We start from the raw sequence: 16,436 nt of genomic DNA, 5'->3' as shown, positions 1-16,436 counted from the left end.
CAACGCTAAACGTGGAACTACAGACAAGCACGCGATGCAATATAGAAGTCATGAATCATCATCTCCAGTTACTCATTTGCAGAGGGTCTGAAAGCTAACGTTATATGGCCTTGTCTCATGTGCAGGCCTGGTTAATACATCTTTCCCTTAAGTTTTGGCTGCAGTGTGTTACGTTCTCTCTCTATATCATATTCTGGTTTTAGTCTTCTGGACAGTTATTTTGTTATGAATTCATCACTACTCATTTTTTGACATAGTATCCCAGCACATAAGCTATTCCCTGTTTGGAAATGAGGCTGTTTTAAAATCTTATGTTAACTCTTTCAAACCACTAGGGTGTTTTTTCAGTAATGTTACCAAAGCAATAATTTCCCAAGTAAGAGTAGCTGACCCTTTAAACGTTGTCAAGCAGCCAACTTGCAAGTGGATAGGAAGATCCAATACACGCAGACATAACGCAACCCAAATCAGTTAAGAAATAAGTTTCTTTGGGGATTTAAAAGAGAAAATGAGTCCAAAGAAATTTGTTAATTCTTTTGGACAGAACTTTAAAATTAGGGAAAGAAGGAAAACAAATTGCACTTTACATATTTGGATATCAGAAGAACATTTGATTTTAAGGTTAGATTAACTCAAGCTGAGTTGACTATTTGAAGACTAAAACGCATTAGTTCTAATATGATACTCGTTAAAGTCACATTTCCCATTACCTCTGGGGAGTGCATAGTGCCAAATGTAAACATTTAAGATAAAAAGTTTTAGGAAACTTTTTCCAGGAATTTGACCCAGAGGAAAATTCAACAGAAAAAAAGCGATTTACATTTGTCCACACTACAGCGTTTCTCTGGGTCCTGCCAGACATTTTTTAGATATCTCAAATCAGTTTCTCTTTCCTACCTCTGGCATCTCACCACAACAATACCAGGCATTGTATAGAGTGTTTGCAGCTGTCAAGTTCTTTCTTTGCACATGATTGGGTCAGATCTGCATAACCATTCTGTCGGTTTAGATACGCTTTTCCATCTGAATATAAGCTCCAAGAGGGAGGAATTCTGTCTGTTTGGTCTACTGTTACATCCTCAGAACCTGGAAAACTGTTTGCTACTTGCAAGGCATCAGCAACTATTTGTTGACTTCTGTAGATAAGGAAACTTTGCCACCGTCAAAGGAGTGATAATGACACATTTGTTAAGTTCCCTAAAGTCTTCAGATAGCTGTCCTATTTATTGTTTTTGTAGACTCCATATTTTATGAGAATGTCACCTCCCTTTTTTGGTCATAATTACACATTACACACACACACACACACACACACACACACACACATACACACACACACAAACACCCCTCACACATTTCATTGTGTGACAGTGGCCAGCAGCAATCTAACTTTGAAGAATTGGTGGAAGCTCTTTAATTAGGAACATTTAAAACCAGAAGAGATTCGACATCAAAAGGAAATGGAGACAATTTTGAAATAATAACACTTTAAGCTTATTGGAGTCTTTTCACAGTTGTGAAAGGAAATCATGAGTATGTTCACACTTACTCTTTGACTTTTTAAAACCTTTCATTATGGTAATTTTCAAGCATACACAAAATAGAGAGACTAGTATACTGAATCCTTATGAACCCAACATACAGTTTCAACATTTACTAAGTCAGAATCAATCCTGTTTCATCTATAACACTTACATATTTCAACCCTACTTTTACTGGATTATTTTGAAGCAAATCCCAGATTGTGTCACTTTATCCTTAAATATTTATATATAGGGGTGCCAAAAAACTGTATACAAGTGGACACTTTGGTCATTGTTGCTCAAGCAGTAGTTCACAGCAATCAGAAGTGTCTGGACGCTGATGGGAACCACTTTGAGCACCTCTTGTAACTGCAGAAGTCAAATGTGACTTGTATTCATCTTTTGTTATGGTATATATTGAGTATTACAATTTTAATACAGTTTTCCTTTCTTAAAATGTGTATACATTTTTTGGCATATACATTTTTATGTATATATAAAATAAGTATTCTTTTAAAAAATTACACATAAAAGCATTTGAAATAATTCCTTAAGTCATAAAATAGTCAATTTGTGTTCAAATTTTCCTCCATTGTTTTATCAAATTCTTTCTATAATTGCTTTATTGAAATAGGGATCCAAAAATTTCTACCTATTTGGTTGATGTCTCAAGTCTCATAGTTTATGTAGCCCCCTCTCTCTTTTCTTTTGTGTTTGCAATTTGTTGAGGACACCAGGTTACTTATCTTGCAGAGTTTTCTACTGTCTGGATTTTGCTAATTTTATTTCCATGCTGTTATATAAAATTTTCCTCTGTCCTCTTATTGCCCATAAACTGAAGGTTGGATCTAGAAGTGTCATGAGATTCTGGTGCCTTTTTTTTTTTCAATGGGTCGGTTTTTAGCTTGAAGTCATGACGAAGAAGTGACTTCATCATGCAGACTATTAATCCTTACCAGCTTCCATTTTTTTGTTGCAAATGCTTTACAGACGGTGCTGTGTACAGTCTTCAGGAGGCACATCATTATTTCTCTTTGTGTAACGTTAGCAACCATCATTTACTCTTAAAAACTCTTTACACCCAAAATTTGGGGGTGTGATATTATATATATATATATATATGTATATGTATATGTATATATATATATATATATATATACACACATATACATATATAAATATTCTTTAAATATTCATTAAAATACCTGCAAGTTCTATTGTGGTCTTAGCCCACTTTCAATGCCATTAGTTATATAACATTCTTCCTTTTAAACATTAGCTTCCAAAATTCCCGTCAATCATGCTAGTATGTCCTTTCTTCTGCAATGAGGTGTTAACTCTTGCTGCACTTCTCTCTTCCTCTGCCTCCTGTCGACCCCCACTTCACCTAGCAGGAGAATATGAATATCTTGATGGTGTGTTTTGATTTATAACAATTCTTTGAGAATGTTGTCTTGTTTTTACAGCACTTTCTTCTGCCTGTTTCTCACAGTGCCTTATTTTCTAGGCCATTAAACTTGCCTTCTAAGAGTCTGATCACCAATTCCAACGGGTGTTTTCTTTACCCTCCACACCATCAAGCCATTTTCTGACACCAGATGGGTATCCTACAATTCAACTCAATTCTGACACTATCTGCCTACAGAAAGCATCAGGTCCCACAGGGTGAGAGCTGGGTCCCACAGGATTGCTCCCCTTCCCGCTTCAGAGGCCAATTCTAGATTGTCATCTGTGCATCATGGACTAACTATAAAGCAGAGGTTCCAAGACCCCCTCTTTGGATTCTATTTATTTGCAAGAGTGGCTCACAGAACTCAAAGAAACCCATTTACTCATTAGATTACTAGTTATTATAAAGAATGTGAAAGGATACCAATCAACAATCAGATGAAGAAATACATAAGGCAAAGTCCCAAACAAAGGAGTTTCTGTTCCCGAGGAGTGTGGGCCCAGCACAGTGGTACATGGAAGCATTCTGGTTTACCAACTTGGAATCTCCCCAAACTCAGTCCTTTGGGGTTTTAATGGGGCCTTCTTTATACAGGCACAATTGATTAAACCATCGGCAATTGGTGTTTGATGTAACTTCCATCCTGTCTCCCCCCACCACATCCTCAGGTCTGGGGGTGGGATTAAAAGTTCTAACCCTCAGTCACATGGCTGATTTCCCTGGCAACCAGCCTTAGGTGCTTTCCAAAAGTCACCAGATTACATAAACCCAGGTGTGATTGAAAGGGGTTTGTTCTGAATATGAAGACACCTTAACTGCTCTTAGGAAATTTCAAGAGTTTTAGGAACTCTGCACCAGAAATGGGACAAAGACCCAAAGCATATTTCTTGTTACAAATCACAATATCACACCTTCCTTTTCTTTATCATTTTTATTTTTGTCCTCACACAGTATTCACAACATATGAATATGTTTCCTTTCTTTGCTGCTGAAATCTAAAGTCCCACACATTGGAGGGCTTGGCTGAGCCTTCTTTTTTGTCTGTCTCCAGCTTCTTGCCTAATCCAGGCAATGCTGACCACTCCCTCCTTATTAAAAAGTCCTTCCTTTTCTAGGCACAGCTCCACCCTGGTTAACTCCCTACCCCCACCATAGTATTACTTCTTGGTCTCCTTCAAAGTTGCCTCTTCCTTTGCCCGGCCCTGAAATGTGCCTGTTGCCCAAGTGTTTGTCTTTGGCCCTCTTCTCCCTTCACATGACGCTGAGTGGTCTGATTCACCCTCTTGGCTTCAACCACCAACAGAAGAGGATAACTCCCAATTCCAGACTTTCAGTCAAGGCTTCTTGTCTTGGCTTTAGAATTGTGTGGCCCACTGTTTACTAGAAATCACTTGCAGAGAATTCCTCCTCACTGGGTTCGGAGCAGCACCCATGACCTCTGACTTCCAGCCTGCCATACCCCTCCTCTAAACCTGTCTTAGGTCAATTTCTAGTTCTGTGAATTGTTAATCACCATTAATCACTTCCATCACATCAGAAACCTGGGCTCCTCCTATGTTCCTTCCTCTTCTGTCAGGTCTGATCAATCACCATTCATGCAGAGTGCTCTTATTCATGCTTTCTCATACTTGTCCCCTTTGCTATTCCCATTTTCTCACAATTGCCTAACTTGTTTGCCTGCTTTGTAAATTGTGTAATAAAGGGAGATGTTGATATCACTCCCTCACCAGGGTATAAAATCCTTAATGAAATTGGAAAGTGTTTATCGTATTCATTTTTGTAGCATTATCCCTGCCTACACTCTCCTCTAGCCCTCAGCACCCAGCACAGTTCTTCACTATCAATATTTGTAGATTCAATTTGCATTTTTCTCAGTGAAAGCTGCTCTTTTCCTAGAGCTTGCAGGTCCTGGAAATCACTGTCCCCTCCATCTGGGAATGCCAATTCCTAAAGTTGCTTCCTTTTCCCTTTCTTCCCACAGTGGATCGTTGGCCTTATCTCATCTTGAACCCCCAAATTCTTCTCATTTCCTTTTGTCAGAACTTCCGTTTGCTGGGACAGAAACAGTCTACCCTAATGCTTTTGGGAAATATGATTTTAGCATGCTCAAGGCATTTTTTCATCTCTTTTCCCTGTGTGCCTCAGACCCCACATCTATTTCCTCTAACAGGACAAGCAGACCCTGTGTAATCTGCCCTCATATTTTGAGCCATTAATGTCTCTCCATTTCTGCCTTCCACCCCCAACGGAACACCTTCATCATCTCTTTTTGAGATCCTGACTCTTTAAAAATTCTTAACCTCCACCTATTCTGATGTTGTTTTCCCAACACAAGAATGGAAAACAGATTCCTACTCTCTGATGAAAAAACCTTGCTCAGATAAAGCGCAGACTCTGGCTTTACAGTTTCCTTCACCAAAACTCAGGTCTCATTGCTGCCTTTAATCACGTTTATTTTATAGCATCCACAAAGCAATAAAATATTTCAAGCCACGTACTTTGCAAACATTTGGCTGCAGCCAACTGTAATTTACGAAGATAAAAACTGGTTCCCAAGATATTTGATGAGGTGGATTGTAGAGGACGTTTCTCCTGTGCTTTTCTTGTCCTCTTCTCTTCTTCCTAAGGGTCCCTCTGTTGCCTCAACTTTTTGCAATTTTCTCTTGTATCTTGCTTCCTCTACAGTTGGATTCTAATTGGGCTTTCCTTTTTCTCTCCTCTTCAAATTGCCTTTGCTTTGCATGTCTCAGTCTGCAATGATGTGAATGGTCTCAGGTCTCTTCTCTGCATGTTCACTGTAGATTCTGGGTGGTCCATTTACCGCCATATGTCTGCAGAAGGAGTATAGCATGGAAACCAAGGGTCCTGGCTGAGGCATCAGCATAAATGTGAATGCTCTGCTCTGGTACTTTCTACTTGTGTAATCACAAGCAAGTTGGTTAACATCCCTGAGCCCCAAATTTCCTCATCTGTAAAGCAGGGATAACAGCCCAAATGACAGCAACATTAGCAGCTATTATCATCGACTCTTTGGCTCCAGCTAGATTATGAAACAGAATCTTTCTCCCAACACTTGCATAACTATACAGACTCTTATTTAACTATCCTCCATCACCACAATTTTTAAAACAGGTGTGTATGTGTTTGGTAGGGGATCTCTGGCAAAGACAAAATAGTAGGTTGTATATTCATCTCTGTCTTGAACCATTTGACTCAAGGACTCAGAGATCTGTGACGTTTCTGGGCCTATCCATAAGCTTTGAAGACACCCCAAGTACCTTTGGAATTTATGCCTGGTTTGCTAAGATGCCCTAAGAATATAGTAGGCCACCTTAGTGCCCACGAGCAGCAGGATTTGGGATGTGGTGGAAAGCTCCAGAACTCTTCTCCCACTGAAGTGTTACCATTCCTCCAGGAATAAACAGATCTCTAACTTCCAGGGGAACCCCACAACCCATTAAAGTCTTCAGAGTTGGGTCCAAAATAAGCACAAAGCCAGGACAACAGGTATCTTCAGCCAATTTCCCAAGGACCAGCATGCTAGGTCTACAATTTGGACAGGAAAAGGAACAATTCAGAAAGTTGGGTAACCTGGGCATATTAACTGTGCAAGTCATTACCCTCTCTGGACCTTGATTTCCTGACCTATGGAGGAGAGGGCTGGATCTATGAGTAGACTGAATTAATTAGTTGTTCATTAAGATCTCTTCCATCATGAGGATTTTATGATTCTACAAAGTAGTTCTTTCTTGGCCAGGCCAGTCACATGACCCTGGGCATAGGCATTCACGCCCACCCAGGATTTTCCAGTACAGCAAAGTCTTCAAACGTTTTCTCTAACTCTCAAAGCAATTTTTATTCAGAAAACACTGCCAATTCAAGAGGGCCTCCTGCTCAGCGTCGACAATAACGTAGGCTGATTTGCTTGCACGTGTTCCATTGCAGCCCTCCAGGACAGCGCTTGACAGAATGCTGTGACCCCACTCACAACCTTATCCCCAGCTGTTGGCCACATTCAGCGTGGGAGCAAAGCTTTTGATTCATTTAACCAGCATGTATCTGGCTGTTACAGTATGCCAGGCATTGTTCTAAGACTGTACAAAGATCAATTCACTTAATGTTGATAACTATAAGAATTGACAATTTTTATTATTGCCATTTTACAAGTGGGAAACTGAAGCACAGAGAGGTTGAGTAAGTGGCTCAAGTCACACAGCCAGTGAGTAGCCAAGCCAGCTCTTAACCGTACACTAAGCTTTTGCTGTCAGCTCTAGGAACGTGGAGGGAGCAGTGGGCATTGCCAGACACTCAGGTCTGACTCATGGTCCATGTTTATTCCCAACTTTACTGTCCTCAATTTCTAAGGGTCCATCACAATGAATCTCTTAATAGACTTTCAGGCTTCGACCTCTCAGTGGCTGTAGTCTAGCGTAAGATGCTCTGTTCTCCCAGGCAAAACATATGGGTCACAACCCCACTCTACCTTTTTACTGGTTCTGTGACTTCAGATACCCATCACTTGCCTCCAGAAGCTCATTTTAAAATGAGGTTTAGTATCTGCTGAATATTAGAGGAAAATCCCCTGATACCACAGATAGTAAAGTGCATTGAAAATTATAAAGTAAAATACAAATTAAGGGATAATTGTCAGCATCTGGCACCTTGCATGTTATAGTCATTTATTATACACATTTGTTGAACTGATCATAGACAAAAGCAAAACAAAAATTTGGAGAGCATACTGATTCATCGACATGTCTCGTAGGCAGGGGCAACCCTCAGGAGGCTCACAGTAAAGGGAACTCAATGCATTACTTCCTGAAGCCTATGTACCTTTAAAGTGGCCTGCTCTAAACAGGCACATTTTCTTCAAAGAAGCTCAGAAGCAAGATGCTTTGGAACTCACGTGTGTATGCTGTGAAGCCAGGTGATGAGTGGGACCACACAACAGGCCAGGGCTCTGGGGAAGGACGGTGGGAGAAGTTGCTGTGTATGGTCAGGAGGGAGGTCTGTGCCCACTGAGGGCAGCTATTCTCTCAGGATGTCCCATGAGCTGGGTGACAAAGACCCAAGTTGGTTTCAGCCAGAGCCAAGTTTTAGCCAAATCTAAATGAAAGACTTCAAATACCTATCTTCTTTATTCCTGAACATAGACACTTGGAATCAGTCACCGGCGACGGCACCCTGAGTCTGAGGGTAAGGCCGGCCCACGTGGGCCCTACCTGTTGCAACGGCAAGTGCTCCAGCCACGTGCAGGCACGCTGAGGGCCACGGGCTTTGCACAGGAGCTCGGTTCCAGCACTGCTCAACTCTACTGACTTGAAAACATGAGTGAGCCTCTGAATATGAGCAGTGTCCCCTTTTCAATAAAGAAAAAAATTTTAATGATAAAATAAACATGTCCTTTTTGTTTAGAGGAATTCCTGTGAGCTTCCAGGAACCAACATTCCCTAACTCTCGATCATTTTCAGGAGGGAAGCCTCGCCTGTGTGCAATAGTGGTGACTTGTTTAGACACATCTGGTCTGCGTAAAGTTAGCAGAAGTGGGCCCAGTGGGGCAGCAAGGGCTACTGAGAAACTGTCTGTGACAGATGAAGGAAAAAACACACCACCACACATATATTTAAGGAAGAGAAAGTGTAGGCTTGAGGTGAGAAATGTAGAGTCAGCATCACTGAATCCCCAAATATTTTTATAGGGGGGTTGAAAGCAAAAAAATTCACCAAAAACTCCCCACAAGCCCAAACAAAGCCACAGTGTGTTCCTATTTACCGCCAGCCTGATAATCACACCCTTCTCGTCTTTTACAGTTAGGCTGGAACTCAGTGAGTGGAAGGCACTTCCTATAAACAAAGGCTAGCACAGAGCATGTGGCCTTCCTCCTCCCCCCTTCATCCCCACCCCTCCTCCCCCAACTCTGCAGATCTAGGAGGTCAAACAACTGCTTAACCTTTTGTGTTAATTAACATTTTGGCTCCCTTTTGCAAAGTAGGAGCCAGAGATAAATGATAAATTGGCCACTGGGTCTCGTGAAGGAAAGCTTGTTAGGCGGCTGTGGGCTGCTGTGTCACACCCATCCACGCACCTCCAAAGCTGAATCTGTGTAAACTGAGACTGGGGTTGGTCCCAGGTCCGAGACTGCAAGGCTTGGCTTTCCACAGAACAAAGCATCGCTCTGCCCACCCAAGCCTGAAGCAAGGGGCTGCAGTCTTGGAAGAAACTGTTCATTGTGTAAGATGGTGGAAACTCAGAATTATAAGCCACAGCCAAACCGGGAGGAGAGCATTGCATACCCCTTCTGGAAGCCTTGCTCCCCTCCCCCTTTACTCCCTAAGAGGGAGCCCTCTCATTCCATTCTCTTTCCTAGTTATTTTATGTAACTTTCCCCCAACCTCCGAAGCTTTTAGCTCAGCTTCCTCTGGCCTTCCCCCACTTTCTCACCATCCCTGTGAACCCCTCATGTTCTCACTCACTTCACAGGTTGAGACTCTGAATGACTTGGCTCTTGTCTGAGTCTTTATAGATCACCTCTTGGCATCTCTAGTTGTCTCCTTTGTTAGTTACATCCTGCAGCGATTTGCTTCATAACACTTTGTCCTCTTCTCCCCCACACCCCAAGGCCCCCCAACACCGAGTACGAAAGGTCTATGAAGGCAGCTACTTAACAGAATGTCTTATTAACATATTTGCCACAGCCTATAAGGTATCAAAAACTTTTAAAACGTTGAATACCTCCTCAATCGAATGTTACCCATCCACATCCCCTCCCTTTCCCAAGGCCAAGCCTGCATTCTGTTGCAACCCTGTGTTTTCCTCCCACCACCACCAGGCGCCCATCTTTCCCTTTGCTGCCATCTTATTCTTTGCCTCTTTGGTGCGTCTTATCTCATAAGCTCTCGCAGGTGGAAGAGTCCTCCCCGGGAGCTGGTCATCCAGCTGCTGCTTTGCTATTTGGCATTCCATAAGGTATGGGATTTGTTGTGATCATTGTTTTTTGTTTTCTGTGTGTGTATAAATTGTGTTCCCTCATTAGATTGCAGTGGCTGCCGATCTACAGCATGCATAAGAATCACTTGGGCACTGAGTTCAACATAGATTCTAGCCACCACCCACAGAGATTTTAAAAGATCCTTGGTCTGAACTTGGGCCTGAGAACCTAGGGTGGAGGATGGCACTTGAGAAAGTCACTCTCATGCTACTCTGTGTAGACCAGGTCTTAAACTGCTTCTGTGTGATACATGGCATCAGACAGAACTGAGCTTGGGAAGGCAGCTGCTCCACACAACCACTGGCTGAGTGATTAAAATGAGGTGGGGTTTCCATCCTCACCTGGTCTTCTGAGCCAGCCTACCTTCCACTGCAGGGTTAAGAACTGTTACCTGGGCTCTTCCAAGTTAAATGACCTTCACAAAACACATCAGGAAAATCCCACAAATTCCAAGCTAATTGACAGGGATTCCAGGGATAGTTAGTAAATACTTCTTCCTTCTCTATTGAGTATTAGCAAGAACAATAGTTGGCTCTCCGCCCACCCAGCAAATATCATTCCACCAGAGTTCTCTGAAACTTTTCAGTCTCTGACTACAATATCTATGAGAATAGAATTTCTCTAAAATAGAATTCCAAGGCTAAAAGAGAATATTTTATGATACCTGGAGGCAAACCATTCAGATGTTTTGAGTTAATTTGGCATGGCTGAAAGAACTCTCACATTTGCAAAAATATCAAAGTTCATTTTTGGCCTCCAAAGAGCTGAAATACAGCTCTGTTTTCAAACTCTAATGAATTTGGCATGAACACCACTTCACAAAATGTGATTTTTGGAAGACTGAGAAAAATGGAGTGTGAACTAATGTAATAACAGATTTCAGGATCACAGAACACTGGAACTTAAACAATGCTGGACATACCTAGTCCAGACCCAAATTTTAAAGTTGAGGAAACTAAGGCTTGTCTTATCCTCCTAAGTAACAAAACAACTGTAAAAACCACAATTCATAGAGGCTACTTTATCCCTGGTAGAGGGTTTTAGCTAAATATAAATGAAATACACATAGGACAATATAACTTAAAGTACTGTTAGTGGGGCAAGATGGTCTATGAATGCAAGGTATTCATAGAGAGTGTGATAGAGCAAAAAGGGTGATAGATTTGGAGTCAGAGACAGAGCTCCAAGTCCCATCTTGGCCATGTAGAAACCTGGGCGAGACTCTGGGCAAGTCATGACTGCACTTTAGTGTTTTCATCTATGAAATCAAGGTGATAACATGGATTCTTTTCAGGATGAAGTGAAGCAACGTATGTGAAAGCACATGATAAACTCTCACATTCTATTACCTCATGGAAAAACTACAGTTGCAAAGTTGCCTCCAGAAGGCCCGCTTAGAGTAAGTCTTCGTGTTCTCTTACAGTAGTCTAAGTAAAGTAGGCCTTCTAAGTAGGCCTTCTGCCTAACCACCAAAGTCGACATCCATTGTTTTGATCCTGGTTCTTTATGTTCCTTTGTCTTCTCTGATCCCACTCTGCTCAAAGAAGAGCAGCCCTTGGCCTCAGCAATGCCCATTTCCAGGCTGGATCCAGAAAATCAGAAATGCAAGTTGATTCCTTCCCTTTCTGCCTCCGAGCATCTACACAGAGCCCTGACCGACAGCAGTTCCCTCCTGTTTATCAAGTTGTACTGAAGGGAATCGAATAGAATAGAATGGGAAGGAATGAAATTGAATTCCTTAAATGTGAATTCCACTCCTTCCCTCCCCAAACTCTGGTCTACCTTAAAGAGAAGACCTAACTAGAGGGTCTTACCTGACGCGACATAGATTTCAAAAATGTGGCTTCTACCTATTGTCAGAAAGTGGGAGAGATTTTTTTTTTCTTTTCTTTTTTTTCATTTTTTTTAAAACTGGGCTCTTCCCAGATCTACTTTCTACTGTTCTCAACAGAAAATGATCTTCTTTCTTTCAAAAGGAAGTATGTATAGATCTCCATGGGGGGATGGTGTTGATTTCACACAGAACGTATTTGCAAATTCTCATTATGGGTAAAATTATCATTATTGCTCTTTGGTAGTTCTGCGGTTTTTCTAAGAACCACGGTGAGGTGACTGCTAGAAAAGGAAGACAGTCACTCAAAGTAATCGTTTTGTTCTGGTTTGCTTTTGTTGTCCAGTCTAGAAACTGTGGCTCTTGCCCCATTCCTAACTGTGGGTCTGGGTTGACTCTCCCCAAAAGGAGGTTCTCACTTAAACTGCAGAGACGGTTTTCAGATCCAGTGCACCCCCCCACCCCCCACCCCCACCGTGTGTCAGGCAGGGGCTAGATATTTCCTCTACACTTTCTCACAGAATCCCCCCAATTCAGACTTTCTGGGTTCAAATCCCAGCTCCAACACTTGTTAGGACTTTTAGGCAAGTTATATCATCAGTTTGTCCTTACTCTCCTTACATGTAAAACGAAGGTAAAGATATACCCCCCACTTTTAGTGTTACTGTGAGTTTTCAATAAGCTAATCCACAAAAACACATAGCCCTGTGCTAAGTAAGAACTCACTGCATATTACTTATTATTACCATAATGTCCCCTCATTTTACACCTGAAGGAAGAATGCTGATGGAGATTAAATGGCAATGTTACTGAGATTGGAACCTAAATTTGACTCCAATGACTTTACTTTTTGCTGCCTTCAGATACCTTTTTACTTCCATACTCTCTGTTCTGTCTCCTCTTGGACCTTTCCCCCTTGGCAGGCAGCCCATTGCTCTTCAGGTGTCTCTGATCCTAAACTGCCTGCATCAGAATTATGTAAGACTCGCCCCATATGGACCGAATCAGAATTCTGGAGCCAAGGCCCAGGAATCTGCATTTTCACAAGCAGCCCAGTTGACTTTTTTGCACCTGATCCCACCAGAGGTCAAGAGCCACTGACCCAGGCTGACCACTGCAGCAGCTGCAACTGCTCAGTCCTCCGCACTCCACTCTCCCCGAGGAGGTGCCCCAAATCTATCTTGCTGTGTATCCTCCCTCCCCTGCACACCACTATCTGCTTTTTCACTATTAGCAATACAAGGCTGATGCCAGCTCACTGTGTGCACTCTTCATTCCAATCCACTTGGCTTATTGAAGAAATGGCTCATTTTGCCTGAGAATCAGGTAGTCTCATCAGAGAAGGTGGTAGGTAGAAAGGGGGAAGGAGGAGAAGAGAGTTCGGCTACATCCCTTCCATGCACAGGGCCCACCGTGCACAAAGTTGCAACAGCTAGAAAATTTCAAACTGTACTGGCACCAAGCCTACAAAAATGAGAATGCAGCAGAGCAAGCAAGTGTAAAAGAGGAGAAACGAAATCAGTATTATTTGTATTAGAGCTTTATCTTATCTCAGAAGCACAGCAGATCCCTTCCAGAGTGGAGGCCAGGTGTCATTTCCATTTGCTTTCAATTAGTCCAGCTTTGCAAATATTAGTCAACCGCTCCTACCCGCAACCCATGAGTGCACCAAAACACTTTTACCAGATGCCTCTATGAGGCTGCTAAGACTGAATTTGAGAATGTTACCCCAAGGCACACAACATTTCTGGTTTTCTTATCATGACAATTTTTTCTTTGCCCAATTTTCTTCTTAAAAAGTGGATTTAAATCTCCAGTTATGTAAACATCTAAAGATACTCTAATTCCTAAGAGGGCATCAAAGGTCTGTACTTGAGTAGGAGTTGTAGAGTAGAGAAGAATGGAAGGAAAACAGTATTAATTATTAAACACAAGATTTTAGAAATCACATACCACTTGGCACTTTTCATCTCCAAGTGCCTCTATCCCCATTAATGGTGAGAAAAGCCAGGCCTCTCACCGTGGCAGATCTGCTTGATTATGTTTTTTTTTTTTCTTCTAAAGTAGAAAGGGTTTCCATGGCCTGGTTTTAAAAACACACTTCCAATGGGAGTGTTTGCTCCCAATGGGAATGCAGTGGCCCTATCTGCTTTGATTGATTGGCTGCAATTTCTTATTTTCCAAACCAGTCTTGGAACCACTTAACAGAAGACAATATGCAAACACATGTGAATAATCTACAAATCAGCTATACCACCCAGAATCCTAGGAATGTTTTCATAACAGGACAGAAACCCTGCTCTTAGCTTTATTCTGCCTGCTGGAACTCAGGGGAGGGGACCAGTTTAGGGTCCGAGCGTCAACAGAGCAGTTCCTGATGTGTCTCACTGTTCACAGGAGTGTGGGTCTGGATTTATCCACCATAGTTTCCATGTTATTGAATTTCTGAAAAAGATATACGCTACTATTATAACTTATGTCACTCAATGATTCAGATGCGTGTTCTGATTGAGACTTGGAAATCCAGTCATTGCAATCATAGCCCAGCACTCAGAGCCCAGTAGGGGACAACCAGGTGAGTCATGCCCCACAGCTCCTCTTAGACCCCAGAGAGTCAGTCACCCAATGTCAGAGACCAAATTATCCTCAGATGCCATCTAGTTCAGCTCCTTCAGTTTAAAGATGGGCAAACTGAAACTTAACAGTCGGTGTTACTACGAGACAGTGCGTTGGTGGCTACCCAGAGGTAAGAATTTGGACCCCATAAGTTTTGATCCAGGAACTGCCATGTTGCTCTTTAAGAGTTTACAAAGAACAGAGATGATATGAACTCATTTTCTGAAGTTGTCATCCTCTTAAAGAGGAGAGAGCCAAAGGAGACACTGGTGAAAAAGGCAGCCATGTCTCACAGTGGGACGGGCAGCAGCGTAGTCTAAGTGCAGGCTCTGAGCTAAAACACAAGATGGATCAGACACTCTGTTACCACGTGGACTTGGAAGTTTACCTAACCTTGCTAACTGAGCCTCAGCCCTCATCTTTAAAACAGAGGTAATAGTGCCTACCTTGTGCGGTTGTATAAAGATTAAAGGAGATAATGCACACGTCCTGGCATGTACAAAATGCTTAATAAATGCCAGCTCTGTTATAACCCCAGTGCAGACATCCAAGGAGCTGAATAAACTGCCAAGGCATCAGTCCTGGGAGGCCTGTCCTTAAGGCAACTTCCTCTCTGCCAGCTCCTCTCTTCCAGCTTTGGTCCCTGGTTGCCCCAACCCCCCTTCCCCTTTGCCAAACAAAAGACAATCGTGGCAATTTTAGTACTTGACTCCACAGATTTTTTCCAGAGGGGTAACAAGGCACAGAACAGAAATGAAGTTGCAAAAGGACATGGGATAAAGGGTACTGGGAAGGAAATGAAAATGGGAAGGGAAGTACAGCTATGAATAGGATTGCTTCAATCTGTTATCACAACGCTGGATTATGTAATTAAGCCATTCTAAGTGTAGGGAATGTGAAATACAATCACCAGCAGGCCAGTCCTCCATACAAGTTACCATGATAGCAAAAGGAACGCCCATCACTTTTCTCTTACCTTCCATAAGTCATTAGACACCTTGGATCAGTGTGAAAGCTTGTTTTTCTACCCCCCACCCCAGGACCATTCAAATCATGTTCCCTAAAAGCTGGTTTAAGTGACATTCCAATCACTGACTCTGCTCTCACTATACAGTGAGAATGCTTATAAAGACCCTGCTTCAAAAAAGACACATCAAGTAATAGTCCACGTAATTTTCATGAGAAATACATCTGATCTGAGTCTCTGAAAATCGGCCATACGTACGTCTTTTGTGCATATCGACCAGAACACCCTGTTTTCTGTCTGTATCAGAAAAATACAATTCACTCTCTGTTAACTCTAGATCTGCAGTTTTCCTTTTGAGTCCCGTTTATCTTCTTGCAAAATATGTGCCCAAAAGGACAACAGGATAAAATTTTCTCAAGACAATATTTGTTTTGCAGAGTGTATCCCTGCTACTGGACACCACCCAGTACTGGGGACCCTGGAGGCTGACAGTCTGAGGTTCGGACATTGTAATTCAAACCCCCAAAGCCCAGTGGATCTTCATGTTGGTTTCAGAGAAGTCATTATCTTCATTTTTTTTTTTTTCTGGACACTGTAGCTGACTTCCCTCCCTCTCCCCCTCAACCCCAGAGATAAGAACAAACAGAATGTGTTCTGCCTTCCCTAAGACTGCTGTATCGGCATATATTTTCCACTTAAAGCTTTTAAGTATTTTGACTTACACATTTATGAACACCCCCAGTGGACTGTTAGGATTTGGTTTAATCCCCAAGAAAACTGGCATTAAAATAGACCTTTTCCCAGCAATAATAATCTCATTTACGATAAATTATTCTATTCTCAGTACCTTTGAGACACATGAGAGCTTTTATGTAATAAAGAAGCCATTTATTTCTGAATATTTTAATGCATGTTTCCATATTTTCCTCATTTTTAATGCAAGGGCCATTGACAGTATTGTAAGAGAATGTCTTTTAAAAGCAAATTTATGGCAAATGTTCCAGTGAAATAGACGGCAGCATGCCTCATTGCAGAGTTGTACTGCTGAAAGGAGCAGGGCA

The sequence above is a fragment of the Rhinolophus hipposideros genome (genome assembly GCF_964194185.1).
Source record: "Rhinolophus hipposideros genome assembly, chromosome: 7".
NCBI lineage: Eukaryota > Metazoa > Chordata > Mammalia > Chiroptera > Rhinolophidae > Rhinolophus > Rhinolophus hipposideros.
Note: the sequence above shows the minus strand (reverse complement) of the source record.